General features: G+C 42.7%; 1 protein-coding gene across 1 annotated transcript in view; it reads left to right on the top strand.

Annotated features, from left to right (window-relative positions):
* Positions 1–9730: 9730 nt before the first annotated feature.
* LOC116565831 (glutathione S-transferase A1) overlaps positions 9731–14450 on the top strand; it is a 29796-nt gene continuing 25076 nt past the window's right edge. Inside the window, exon 1 of the mRNA XM_032299689.1 lies at positions 9731–9777. The gene's annotated coding sequence lies outside the window, so the exon portion shown is untranslated. The remainder of the gene's footprint in view (positions 9778–14450) is intronic.

Here is a 14450-nt window from a genome sequence, read left to right as displayed (position 1 = left end):
AATTGGAGAAATCTCTGTGACCACTAAAATGTACACTAGTTCTACTCCTGTTAGAATGAATCAGTCTCTGAATGTCAGGCAAACTAGAATCTGATTAGCCTTTGCTACTAATTAGCTGGATGACAAGTCACATTCTCTCTCTGGGGTTCAACCAGCTCATGACAAACCTAGAAAATAGCTAAGAAAAAGTCTCTCACCCTTGGCCCCGCTTGCGTTGGGTAATTATTCATGCTTAGGGGCTGCCTTGTTCATTAGAGGACATTTCAAGTCGTCACTGGCCTCTACCTACTTGATCTGGTAGCATGACGTAACCCCACGTTGTGACAACCAAAAATGTCTTCAGACATTGGTGAATGTCCTCTGGGATAGGGGAGTAAAATCTCTCCTGGTTGAGAATCACTTGACGACGTGCCTTCTGAAAGTGTTTAAACTCAGAAGTCCTGATAGGAGAACTACATGGTCACTGAAGCATACAACTAGTTTTTAAAAAGCACCGAAAGGCATCCGACTAGAATGTATGATGTCATTAGAGTATATAAGTTGACAATGCCTGGAATAAATGTTTAATATTGAGGGGTAGGAGATGTTAGAAAAGGAAGATCAGGGGCTGGGCGTGGTGGCTCATGCCTGTAATCCCAGCACTTTGGGAAGCCGAGGGGGGCGTATCATGAGGTCGAGAGATGGAGACCATCCTGGCCAACATGGTGAAACCCTGTCTCTACTAAAAATATAAAAACTAGCTGGGCGTGGTGGCACGCACCTGTAGTCCAGCTACTCGGGAGGCTGAGGCAGGAGAATTGCTTGAACCCGGGAGGCGGATATTGCAGGGAGGCAGATATTGCAGTGAGCCGAGATCACGCCACTGCACTCCAGCCTGGCGCCTGGTGACGAAAGGAGACTCTGTCTCAAAAAAAAAAAAAAAGAAAAGAAAAAGAAAAGGAAGATCAGGAGTTTCAGTGAGATCCTCTTTTTGGATACAGATATGAGAGCTATGCAAGCTATAAAAGAATTCACAGGAAAGAAATATAGCACCCAAGTAAGAAGATACTGAAATGACAGTTGCAAGAGGTTATAGAGAACAATGTTTAAATATGGATGAGTGATCCTACTTTGAAGGAAAGCAGATTGGGGGGTACAAGGTCCACTGAACCTGCAGATTGAGATGCTACTGTGGAAAAAAGGAGCCCACCTGGGCAGAAAAGACAGGGTCCTCAACTTTGACCCTGGCAGCCTTCTCCCCTTGCTCTGATTTACTTGGCTAAGAGAATCATGATCCTTGGTTGGAATTTCTAGGAACCCATTAAAGTGAAGTCACTGCTGAACACATTCTGCTCTGTTTTTCTTTTTTCTTTTCTCTTTCTTTTGAGACAATCTTGCTTTGTCTCCCAGGGTGGAGTACAGTGGTATGATCTAGGCTCACTGCAAACTCCACCTCCCGGATTCAAGTGATTTTCCCACCTCACCTTCCCTAGTAGCTAGGACTGCAGGCAAGTGCCACCACACCTGGCAATTTTGGGGGGAGCATTTTTGATAGAGATGGGGTTTCACCATGTTGCCCAGGCTGGTCTCAAACTCCTGGGCTCAAGTGATCCGCCTGCCTCAGCCTCCGAAAGTGCTGGGATTACAGGCATGAGCCACCACACCACATAGGGCCCCACAAACCTGTTTTTCTGACTAGATTTAAACCCTTTAGCGCAGGGACCAAATCAGACCAAATTTTTTTGCTACAAGCCAGCACCATTGCTTGCGACACTGAAACTGCTCAATATGTTAGGTAGTTTGAGCAAAACTTTTTAGAAGAGGCAAATACTTCAGAAACAAGGAATTGAAGAGGGATCAGCAAAATGTCTGCATTTTCAGGTAAGCGACAGGGTGGTGTAGAGAAGTGACTGTTTTTATCAAGTGTTAAGAGTGAAACCCTGCCCAAGAGCTATGAATAGCTGGAGAGAGGCAGCAGGGCTCCCACTTGCAAGGCTGGAGTTCATGCAAAGGGAGCCTGGCAATCGGAAAGGCTCAGACTGCCCTGAGCAGTGGGTGAGTGGTAGCTGGGTCTGGGCTAAGGAGAGATACCCACCAGATGCAGGGTATGGGAGCCTTTTTCTGCAATATAAATCATGTCTTTTTCCAGGTTATAAAACAACCTGGGAACCAAGGATCTGCTGCAGTCTAGGAGTTAAGCAAGCTGTGTTAACGGTGAGTCAGGTCTCCCTGAACCTTCACTGAAAACTTTCTGTTAATCCAGTGTATTTGTCTGTTCTCATGCTGCTAATAAAGACATACTGGAGACTGGGTAACATAAAGGAAAAGAGTTTAATGGACTCATAGTTTCACATGGCTGAGGAGGCTTCACAATCATTGCAGAAGATGAAGGAACAGCAAAGGAACCTCTTATATGACTGCAGACAAGAGAGTGTGTACAGGGGAACGCCCATTTATAAAACCATGAGATCTCGTGAGACTTTTTCAGTACCACAAGAACAGCACGGGAAAGACCCATCCCCATGATTCAATTACCTCTCACTGGGTCCCTCCCATGACATGTGGGAATTATGAGACCTACAATTCAAGATGAGATTTGGATGAAAACATAGCCAAAACATATCACTCAGGTTGACTGGATTCGTGAATATCACTAACCTCTGTACAGGAGCTTTATAGAAAAGACCCATTATATGACTTATTTGAAAAAAAAATTATGGATATCCATAAAATCTTATTTTTACCAGAGCTTAATGGGTTAAGAGAGAGAGAGAGATCCATGTACTACCCAATGTGTTCACAGAGACTCATCCACATCCCAAGAAGTGGGGGCTGGAAGACACTCTCATTACTCAGTTCCTATTATGAATTTTATGTACATGATTTTATTAGTCTGTTTTCACATTGCTATAAAGAAATACCCAAGACTGGGTAATTCATAAAGAAAAGTAGTTTAATTTACTCACAATTCTGCATGGCTGGGGAGGCCTCAGGAAGCTTAACAATCATAGTGGAAGGTAAAGGAGAAGCAAGTACCTACTTCACAATGCAGCAGGAAAGGGAGAGAGCAGGAGAAACCACCACCTAGAAAACCATCGGATCTCATGAGAACTCACTCACCATTACGAGAATAGCATGGGGAAACTGCCCCCATGATCCAACTACCTCCACCAGGCCCCTTCCTTGACATGTAGGGATTATGGAGATTACAATTTGAGATGAGATTTGGGTGGGGGCACAGAACCAAACCATATCCATTATTTCATTTAACTTTCTCAACGGCCCTCAAAAGTAAGTATAACAATCTCTATTTTTTCTTTGTTTGTTTTTTAGACAGAGTCTCATTGAGTCACCAGGCTGGAGCGCAGTGGTGTGATCTCAGTTCACTGTAACCTCCATCTCCTGGGTTTAAGCAATTCTCCCGCCTCAGCCTCCTGAGTGGCCAGGACTATGGGTACTGCCGCCACCGTGCCCAGCTAATTTTTGTATTTTTAGTAGAGACGGGGTTTCGTCAATTTGACCTGGCCTGGTCTCAAACACCTGACCTCAACTGATGCACCTACCTCGGCCTCCCATAGTGCTGGGATTACAGGCATGAGCCACCACGCCGGGCCAACAATCACTATTTTGAAAAGACAGAATTGAGCTCAGAATTTAAAGAGCCTACTGAGTTTATGAACCTCATAATGGAAGGATTTGTGATTTATCTCAGTCTCCCTTCTCTCTGACAAGAAACAGTATAAGTAGAACCATCCAGAGACCTAACTCTTTTAATTTACTACTGGGATTATATAGGTTATTTTCTTTTCAGTACAAGCTCATTTTCTAACTGAGGTAAATATACTTGTACTAGTCCTCAACTGACTCTGGTTTTTAGGTTGTCAAATCAGAGAAAGGCACACTTTTATGAATATTTTCTTCCAATCAAGCTCCTGAAAAGCTGCTAGCAGAAAGGAACTCAAGATTCAGGTGTTTATCTCTTGCCCTCTCCTTTAAACCTTTAGCTGGCTAGTAAACTCTGAATGGGAAAATATGAAACAACTTCTCAGACAGGAGCAGAGCCAGCTTATAGGGTGGAGTGGAAAAGCTCTGGACCTGCGATGAGAATGAGTTCAGGCTGACCCAGCACTCACCAAGCGTGCGGCGTGGGACAGGTGCTGCAGCTTTCTGAACCTCAGTGTGCCCATTAGGATGTCGGGTCATTTCACAGGTTGTGCAGAAGGTAGACACACTCCCTAGATATTGACCATGAATGAGGAGCATGTGTGTGTGACCCATGGAAATCTTTGAGCCTCTCTGGTTCTCATATTCTGTTAGCCCAGGAAAGCTCTGTGGTTAACTTTGTCCCAGTCTTGGCCTGGCCTTTGGAAATCTCATGTTGTGAAGGTGATATATTCCTTATAAGCAAGAACATTATGATAAAAGGTTATTTAATAATTCATTTCCCTTTGAAACAGGGTCCCCAGTCATGGCTAAGGGTACAAGTAGGTGATTTGAGTTACTCCATGAACTCTAGTCCATAATAATTAAACAAGCACAAACAAGCACACCCCACTCTCTGTGTGAACTTCACTCTCCCTTTTATTCTGCTGATTCATGCTATCTCCATTTCCAATGAGAGGAAAGTGCAATGTGCAAAGTCTCTAACTACAAGATAGATGAGTTGATTAAGTATGCTTCAAAGAATGATATACATTCTAAAAGTTAGACTATTGAGTTCCACATTTTAAAATGTAGCTATTAAGAGATTTTGATGTCTAAATTCAAGTCATACACACTTTTTAAGAAATACGTCTGTTGGTAAAGGCAAGTATATTTTTGTACCTATATACCAACCTCGACAACCACAAAGTATTGCAGGAAGAACCTTAATATTTTATAACAGAGCCAGAGGTTTGGAGAGAAAATGAGCTGTTCCTAGGTCCTGGCACTGGAACTCCTGCTTTCAGTGAGTTCTGCGTGTTTCCATTCAAACTCGTGATACAATTATTTATGGTCTGTCCTGGTAGACTGTACTCTAAAGAAGTGAAAAAGAGAATTCCAAGAGAATCCAGAAATGTGATTCTCTGTCTGTGGAAAGAATTTGGATCTTCTACCTACAGTCAAGCAAGTCTGAGTTTCTATTTCTCCCTTTGATCCAACATTGCTATGTCAGTACATTTTCATACTCCTATAAAGAGCTTCCCTGAGCCTGAGTAATTTATAGAGGAAAAACATTTAATTGACTTACAGTTCTGCATGGCTGGGGAGGTTTCAGGAAACTTACAATCATGGCAGAAGGTGAAGCGGAAGCAGGCACCTTCTTCACAGGCAGCAGGAGAGACAGAGAGAGAAAGAGAGAGAGAGAGAGAGAGAAGGGGGAACTGCCATTTATAAAACCAACAGATCTTGTGAGAACTCCTATCAGGAGAACAGCATGGGGGAAACCGCCTCCATGATCCAATCATCTCCCACCGTGGGGATTATGGAGATTTCAATTTAAGATGCTATTTGGGTAGGACACAAAGCCAAACCATATCAGTAGCCTAATAGTCAAAGAGCTGAAGAGTGACTTTGCTCCTTCCTGGTCTTCCCTGTCATGACATCCTCTGGTTCTTGGTCACTTACTGGGTTCCCATGGCCTTCACCTGGGTGGGTTCCAGGCCTGCCTTTATTTTAGTCCTGGGTGTGGATTTTCATGTTCATCACCACCTAGAGTGTGATTGTGGATATCATTTCACTTATCTAATGTTCCATTTCATGAACTAAAAAATGGAGATAATAATAGGCATTTCATGGGACTCAGGAGAATTAGAGATATGACATTCATTCATTTCATTCATTCATTCAGGCTTAGAGAAACTTCCAGGTTTCTGCTATCATGGTGGAAAATCCAAGCTCTACTACCATAATGGATAGGGCAGAATGAAGTCCATCCAGTGACTGCTGGCTGCAACTGGGGTACAGGTAGGTTCTGAGAGGTCATCTTAAGTTGGATCTAAAATTGACCTTACCAGATACTTTTCCCTCAGAAACTACGCAATGTTTCTTCCTAAATGACTTGCCAAGTGTTGTACCTTAAATGAAAATTACCAGTTATTAGAAAGAGATGACGAATTAATCTAATAAATTGTTAAAATATTCTCATAAGCATTAGGGAACATTTAAGAAATCAGTCAGGATGTATGAATCTTAACTGAACTTGGATTTAAACAAATTATAAAAAATAATTTATGGCATTTATGTAACGGTTTGAAACACGGGTATTGACTGAATATTCGATGTCATGAAAAATTGTTGGTAATGTTTTGTGTGTGATAATGTGCTATGGCTATATTTAAAATCATTCTTCTGCTTTAGGGAAACACACTGGGATAACTAAGTATAATAAAGTATATGGTGTCTGGGATTTCCTCACATTATTACAAGAAGGAGGAAGTGAGTGAGCCTGTAGATGAAAACATATTGGCTTTAGTTGGTGTAAGTCAAATATAAAATTCTAAGCCTCTTCCCGGCCCCAGTCATCTGAATGGACCCCTCTTTTCAGCAAGGGCATTACTAAGCTAACCTGAAAAACCAATTTAGGCCATGATAGGAAGTGGAGAGTTGGACATGCCCTCCTTTCTTTTGGAATTACTGAGAGAACAGACTCTAAGCCTGATAAGAAACATTACTTTCAATGGCAAAAATCGCAATTACTTTTGCACCAACCTAATACAATTTATATTCTCTGAAGCCTGCTACTGTGATGCTTCAACTGCATGATAAAACTTTGGTCTCCACACCCCCTTTAGTCCCTTAAATGAAAATTACCAGTTATTAGAAAGATATTGTAGATATTCTTTTCTATTGATCCCAGGTCTTTAGATAGTAACTCTCAATCAACTGCCAATCAGAAAATATTTAAATCTACACATAACCTAGAAGCCCACACCTCCAATCGTCATGTCTTTCTGTGTATATATATTTCAATGCACACCTGTATATATTTGATTGATGTCTCATGTCTCCCTAAAATTAAGCTATATCCAACCACCTTGAGCACACGTCCTCAGAATCTCCTGAGGGCTGTGTCTCCGGCCATTGGTCACTCATATTTGGCTTAGAATAAATCTCTTCAAATATTTTACAGCATTTCACTCTTTTCACTAACATTGGAAATTATTGATTCCATGTGAGGAACACAAGAAAGGTCATTATACTTTTGTGTTATTTATATACATGTTAGAAATGTATACATTAAGAGGACGAAAAGGCATAATATTAGAAAGTAAATGTAAAGTGGAAATGCATAGTCACCTGTTAAAGACTCCATATATTAATTCAATGATTATCTTGTTGTGTACCTACTAAGTGCCAGATTCTGTGTGAGGTTCTGAGGGTAGACAGTGAGCAAGACAGTTCCTGCCCTTGAGTAGCGTACATATCTATAAGAATGGAGACAAACAGGGGATTAAAATCAGGAGCTTCTAGGAGCACACCCAGCATTTCCCAGTGTTACCAGGTCATCCTCCCAGTTTCTGAGAGGAAATGCTGGGAGGTGTCTGTGGAACTTCACTGAGTGCTGCCCTCTAGAGGTGTCACTGAGAAAAACACTTCCCAGTGCAGACCAGAGCCCCTTAATCACTGCCTGAGGGTTTTCCTGGGGAGTGAGTCATGGACAAACTCAGGAGATCTTGTCCCTTGGATGGCAGCAGAAAAGGAGGGTTTCAGGTGAGGTGGCAGCCTGTGAAGGGAACTTCCAGTGAGCCCCTTCAACCTCTGGGCGCCGTGTGGACTGCACTTTCTCCATTGCTTCACGAGGGCTTGGGACTTTAGCCTTACCCTTTTTCAATCCTGTGAAGAAACAAGCACACAAGGATTCAAATACTGTCATTCCAGGTTGTTGTTTACAAATGAATACCCTGTTTCACTGTCACTCAGATGTCAGCTCTGCAGCTCAGGGATGCGTTCAGAGCCTGGGCAGGAAGGGTTCAGCAGGAGGGAGGGAGGGGCCAGGCTGGGAGCAACCCAGGACCCTGCTCTCCATCCAGCCTGACTGAAGGCAGGGGCAGGGCTGACTGCACACCTTGCTGAGGCTTCTGGGGTCTCAGTGCCCTAAGGCTGATGATCACAACCCAGTCCTCAGCCTCACAAGCACATCCCACTTGCCAGCCCCACCTCACCTCAGCCACCCCCCTGCCAGGACCACCCACCGTTCCTTAGGTTTGTGCTGAACTGGATGCTGTATTAATTGCTGGCACACCCTCCCCACCACCCATGCTCTCTAGATCCCGGTCATGTGTGATCACAGATCTGCAACAAACTGTTTTATGGAGCAAGCTAGAAACTCCCAAATTCCTGATCTTTCACCATAAAGAACTCCATTAAAATATAATTAGCCACTGCAAACACCAGTACTATTTACTACTTGATGTATGTGGGTCAGGTCCTGTATGATGCATTTTGAAAACATTGCAATATTCTGTTAAGAAAACGTTCCATGCTCATTTTGCAGATGAGGGAATTATGGCTTAAAGATGTCAAGTGATGATTCCTAGATCACACAGCTATGATGAGGCAGGGTCAAGATTGGAATCAGATCATATCAGCAATGAAATCCTGAAAATCTTTATAAGTGTCTGCTTTAATTTTTATTTTTATAGATTCTGTCTATTAAGTCAACTGTATCATTATGTAATAACGGATTTTCATATTTATATTAAATACCTGAGTTTCTGGTCAGTGTTAGACAACATTGCTGGCTGCCATTCTAACCAAAGTGACTACTCCCAGGACAGGTGTAATTTATTTCAAAGTTTAAATTACTGGATATAGGTCAACAAGAGAGAGTGTATTTTCAGTGATCTTAGATTGATTTAAGTTTTTTGAAAAGGATGCTATGAAATAGCACCCATCTCTCAGAATCCCAAAACGTATATTTAAATAGCACTTTATTATATACCTGCTACTTTTCCAAGTGCTCTGCATGACTTTGTAATTTAATTTTCATACCAATCTTTAACAAAAGTATCATAAGTACATCCATTTCATAGGTTAGGATACTGAGACACAGACAGACTCAACAATGGGTCCAAAATCAAGAAGCCAGGAAATGAAAATAGTGATATTCTACCCACACAACCATATCACAAACCAGAGATTTTCATTAAAAATAACATTAGTGTGGGGACCCTAGTTCCTTCCTCAAATTAAGAATTCTACTCTATTGTGTCCCATTTACTCCAGGAGAGGAAATTATCATTGCGAGAGTTAAAGCTGTGCAATACCAGGACCTATCTCATGCTTAGCATAGCTCCTAAGAAGTGAGGTGATATAAATTACAGCAGAGGTTCCTTGATGGCAGAATCTTTGACGGTCATTAGCCCATGGCATACCCCACACTGGGGACACAAAGGTTGTGGTCTGATCTCACCTGGAGACACATGCTTTCCTAAAATATGACAACACCATAACCAGAAGAACTGCCTGATCCCTTAACTCCAGTGAGGTCCCCTCTCAAATCATGACCTAATCATGGACATGGGAGAGATCAGGGTGGAGACAAAGTGAACTAAAGATTAAGCACCTATGTACTGTGACCCATGCCTTCTTGATGAATCTAATCTAAATTTCCAAATGGCCATGACCAGACCTCTGTGTGCTCTACCAAACTCAGAAATCTTATATTCTCCAAATTATGTGTCAGACAGGAACCATTCAAGGTTAAAAGTCTATAATGCTATGGAATGACCTATCAGGAGGCCATTTACTGGTTCTGCTTTTGGTTTGAAGAGAAATTTCTAGAATCTGCAGAAGATTTGGAAAAGTTAAGAAATTGCAAGATCAAGTCTCAAAGTGTCTCTGATGAAGGTGTCTAGTAGAAGGCAAACTTGAAGGTTTTAACCCCAAGCACATAGACTATGTGTGTGAATGGTGGTAGCTGGGGTGGTGGAGAGGGGAAAAAGTGGTTAAAATAGAAAGAATGGGGCTCCTTGAGCAGGTCTGTTCATTCTCTCCACGCCAAAAGGGCCAGATCTCTTAGAGAATTTGCTAGAGGAACCATCTCCAGCGCCCTGAGAAAGGCCTCTCCTTGCTTTCATGCTTTTGACACCGAGAATGAGCTGTGGTTGGCTCAGGATCCCACACAGCCCTCCCCATCCAAGGACATGCAAGGACATGCATTAGAGGAAAGGAGTTGAGATAGGTCTATCTTGAACTCATTTCTCTTATGAATTTGACAAGGTGGTATTCTCACAACATTGTAGGCTTAGATAACGAGACGGTGTTGAATTGGTTGGAAGTCCAGGTCAGGGGGTGAGGCGGGACGTGAGTCAGAGTAGCAACAGCAGGGTCACACAGAACCCACCCTGCACACACTGTCCAATGGGGATATTGAAGAGTACACAAAGGCCTACATAGAAACTCCTCTCAGAACTGTCTTTAATGTCTTAACACCATAAGACTTAACTTTGAGAAATTCCCATGTTAAATGGCATCTGGCTGGTGGGCCTGCAGGAGCCCCTCCCCACCAACTTCTTCCTAAAATATCCATAAAGATATATCAACACAGAAAATACAAGAGACCTTTTATGTATCTGGATGAGGAATAAAAACATAAAATAACAGGCTATAAGGTAAGAGGAAGCCTGAAAAGAAAAAGAAGTACTAGAGGAAGCTAAAAACAAATTTCCATTTCCTCTGGGAGGTTATACCAGGCAATAATTTCTTTTCTATGTTATAAATTTAGTCATTTCAGCAAACATTTTTTCATGCTAAAAGATTCATAGACATCCCACTCTCTTTTTTCCCTCTTGTTTCTAAAGATGGGTATTTGATGTTCCAGCAAGTGCCAATGGTTGAGATTGACGGGATGAAGCTGGCGCAGACCAGAGCCATTCTCAACTACATTGCCAGCAAATACGACCTCTATGGGAAGGACACAAAGGAGAGAGCCCTGTATGGTATATTTTCTGTTTTTCCATCAACAGAGAGCACAGAGTGATTTAGGTGCTTCCTTGAGTGGGTGGGACCATGGCAAGGGCATCATGATGCCTTGGGAGTGTACGCTGAGGTGCAGTATTGCAGAGTCCCATGGAAATGAGGGAACAGTGAACATGGGGTGGGTTCACACGAATGTGATTCTAGAAGAGGATGCAGTCCATGGATATAGCACCCTGATGGAGGTTTCCAAACACGGATGGACCATGAACTGAGGAGGATGGGAATCATGATTCCAGGTGCTCAGGTCTTCAGAGGCTGGACTCCAGCCAGCAGCTTTGGACAAGGCATAGAATTTTTGAGAGTCTGTAGATGAAGGCTTGGGGAGGGAAGGCCGCAAAGGGGCTGAATCTCAGGTTCCAGTAATTCTAAGAATGATGACCAGGAACCTGTGTTACCAACTAATTACATGAAGTGGTCAACTTGATTATGGTTAGCAGAGGCTGGTGCCCAAGATACCAGGCTTACCTAAAGTGAAGTATTTGATGATAGACCTAAGCAGCCAGACTGATTCTGCACCAGCAAAGCTGGGAGGAGTCTCCTCCCTGTTGGCCGTGCCTTGAAAAGTTCAATATAGAGTTCCCAATGACCTAGCAATTCCACTACCTGGTCTACCTCCAGGAGAAAGGGAAACACATCCTCACTAATCCGTGCACAGAAATGTTCCTAGGAGAATTATTCATACCCAAATGTCCACCCATGGATGAATGGAGGAACAAGACGTGCTATAACAGACAGTGGAATATTCTTGGGCTATGAAAAGGGATGAAGTACTCATGAGACAACATGGGCGAGCCTTGAAATCATGCTTTGTAAAAGAAGCCAGACACCAAAGGCTCCAAGTGACATGATTTCTTTTGTATGAACCATCCAGACCAGTCGAATCCAGAAAGTAAATCAGTTGTTCCGAGGGGCTGGATGGAGAGAGCTAAGGGGAGTGGCTGCCAAAGAATGCTACTGCTTTCCCAGGTGATTAGAAAATAATTCGGATACTTACCTGGCAGGGGAGATACCATGATCAAGAAAATAATTGGGAGAGGTGCTTTTCTTTATTACTAGCTTGCTTAAAAGTATATATCTTTATAGATAGCTTTTAGAGATACGCCTTATTTCCTATTTATTATTTTAATTTTTTTAGAACTTCTAATATTGGACACAAAAATGAGCCTGATATGTGTAGTATGACGAGAAAGGGAGACAGGAATGTCTGAGATGGCTGTTCCAGGGACTCTGCCTTGGGATTACTTAAATGGCAGGTCTTTAGCCACATGAATCATGCTAAGCTCATGCATAGAACAAACCACAGCGAAGAGAGCAAACCCTATTTGTAGCATCAGTGGTTACCTGCAGTGATTCCACTCATTTGTGTCATGAGTGTGACTCTAGACAGGTCACCGATGCAGATGTTCTCTGTACCTGTATTTAGTCATGTGTAGGACAAACATTTTGGATGTATATCTCTACCCCAGTAGCATGTTCTGAGAAATAAAGGTAATATATATGTAAAAACCATAGCATGACTGGCATATAAAAAGCACCCACTGGAGCTGAATGACTTTGCCACCATCTGATGCTCTACTGTCTCGGGTGTTTAAACCATAAAATCTAAGGCAAAAGGCATTTTGGCAGTTTGGTTCTTTTTGTCTTTCAGGATGCATGTAGAAGGATATATGTAGAAGGTAGGGCAGGTTTGAGTGAAAAGGTTCTTCATTATGCATTACATCCACCCGAGGAAAAAGATGCAAAGCTTGCCTTGATCCTAGAGAGAACAAGAAGTCGTTATTTTCCTGTCTTTGAAACGGTACCTGGGAGCATCTGTATACCTGAACACACGGAGCTTCTTGGAGGGTGGGACATCCGTGGAAGGCCTGGAAGCTCCATGCCCCTTCCCCAAATCTCGTCCTAGGCATGTCTTTATCTTTTCTGTGGTTAAATGATTTGAGCCACAAAAGAGAATTTTTCACCCAGCTATGTGGATTACCACCTAACAAGAATAAAGAAAACCTAAAGTCGCAGTCACTACTCTGCCCCAAGTGGAAACTGTAATCTTCTGTGTGGATCACTGCCAGGTTCAAAGAACAAGAACAAAAATCAAGGTAGAAGAACTTCATTTAGTTTTAGGGATGACCCAGAGCAAACTGTGTACTCATGGACAGAGGTCCAGTGAGAACCTCAAACTCAGTGCACTGTGACGCTGTCTTGAAAAACAGGCTTCTGGGCCTATGCCTAGGGGCTGCTGCTTTTAGGACAAACGACACTTCTCCATATGACACAAAGCAGTACCACAAAAAACCGAAAAGAAACAAACAGGCAAAAGAGGCCTGGTTCTCTTAAGGATGCTAAGCAGGTGGGAATCAATACAAAACCAAGGTCCAAACTGAGAATAAAAGTGAAAGAGCTCAATGCAAAGAGGAAAGAGTTCAGCGCAGGTGCTGACTTGCCACAGGGCACAAGCAGCCTTTGTGGGACTGCCCCTGCTTGACGGCTGGGGTCCACGGCAATGGGCATCAGAGACCAGGTCTTGCTGGAACCTCCAGAAAAATTGTGAAAGTGAATGAAGACAATCCAAATGAGAATAAGCAAAAGGTGTTTATTTTGAGCCTGCTACAGTAAGGAAGTCTGCCACCATCACTTACAATTGCCAGAGATTCAGAGGCAGGCTGGAAAGTCTGGGAGATTTATGGTGGAGAAACTCTGACTGCAGGTTGTGGGCATGAAGATGCTGTAAGCTGGCTGACTAGAAGCGCAGATTTCTACGTGACTGGTCAGAGATCCATATGTTGCTTTCTGTGGTTGGTCATAAATTGAAAGTGGAGGAAAAAATTCGGGAAGCTGGCAGCTATTGACCAAATGCTGGTGTGTTTGACTGACTGTTGTAAAGGTCATGATAGAAGCTGTTCAGTCTTTAAGCACTAAGAGTTTAGAGGGTTTCTTAGCAGTTTGGCTGCTTTTGCAAAAATCCCATAGACTGGGTAGCTTGAAGAACAGATGCTTATATCTCACAGCTCTGTAGGCTGGGAAGTACAAGATCAGTGTGCCAGCAGATTCGGTATCTGGGGAGCACCTGTTCCTTGGTTCACAGACAGCCAATCTCCAGCTGTGTCCTCACATGGCAAACAAGCTGAGGGAGCTCTCTAAGGTCCCTTTTATAAGGGGACAAATGTCATTCAAGAGAGCTCCCATGATTTAATCATCTCCTGAAGGCCTCACCTACTAATTGCATCACATTGGGGGTCAGAATCTCAACATATGAATTTTTGGGAAAGATAAGCATTCAGTCCATGACATAAGGCAACAGAAAAATGGTGCCTGTGCATTTGTGGGGCATTGACCCTCACTTCAAAAAGCCTTCCTTGATGTTAATGGAGCATCTGACTCTCAAGACATGGTGTAAACATAGACTATGAGGAAGAATTTCATTGGTTCTAACAAAGAGTCCCATGATACATGAATCTGAACTATGTATTTTCTTTCTTTCTCTTCCTTCCTTCCTTCCTTCCTTCCTTCCTTCC

Source organism: Sapajus apella, unplaced genomic scaffold, assembly GCF_009761245.1.
Source record: "Sapajus apella isolate SASKATOON/1434 unplaced genomic scaffold, GSC_monkey_1.0 scaffold41, whole genome shotgun sequence".
Taxonomy (NCBI): domain Eukaryota; kingdom Metazoa; phylum Chordata; class Mammalia; order Primates; family Cebidae; genus Sapajus; species Sapajus apella.
The sequence above is the reverse complement of the archived record's forward strand: the minus strand, read 5'-3'. Positions and strand labels throughout refer to the sequence as shown.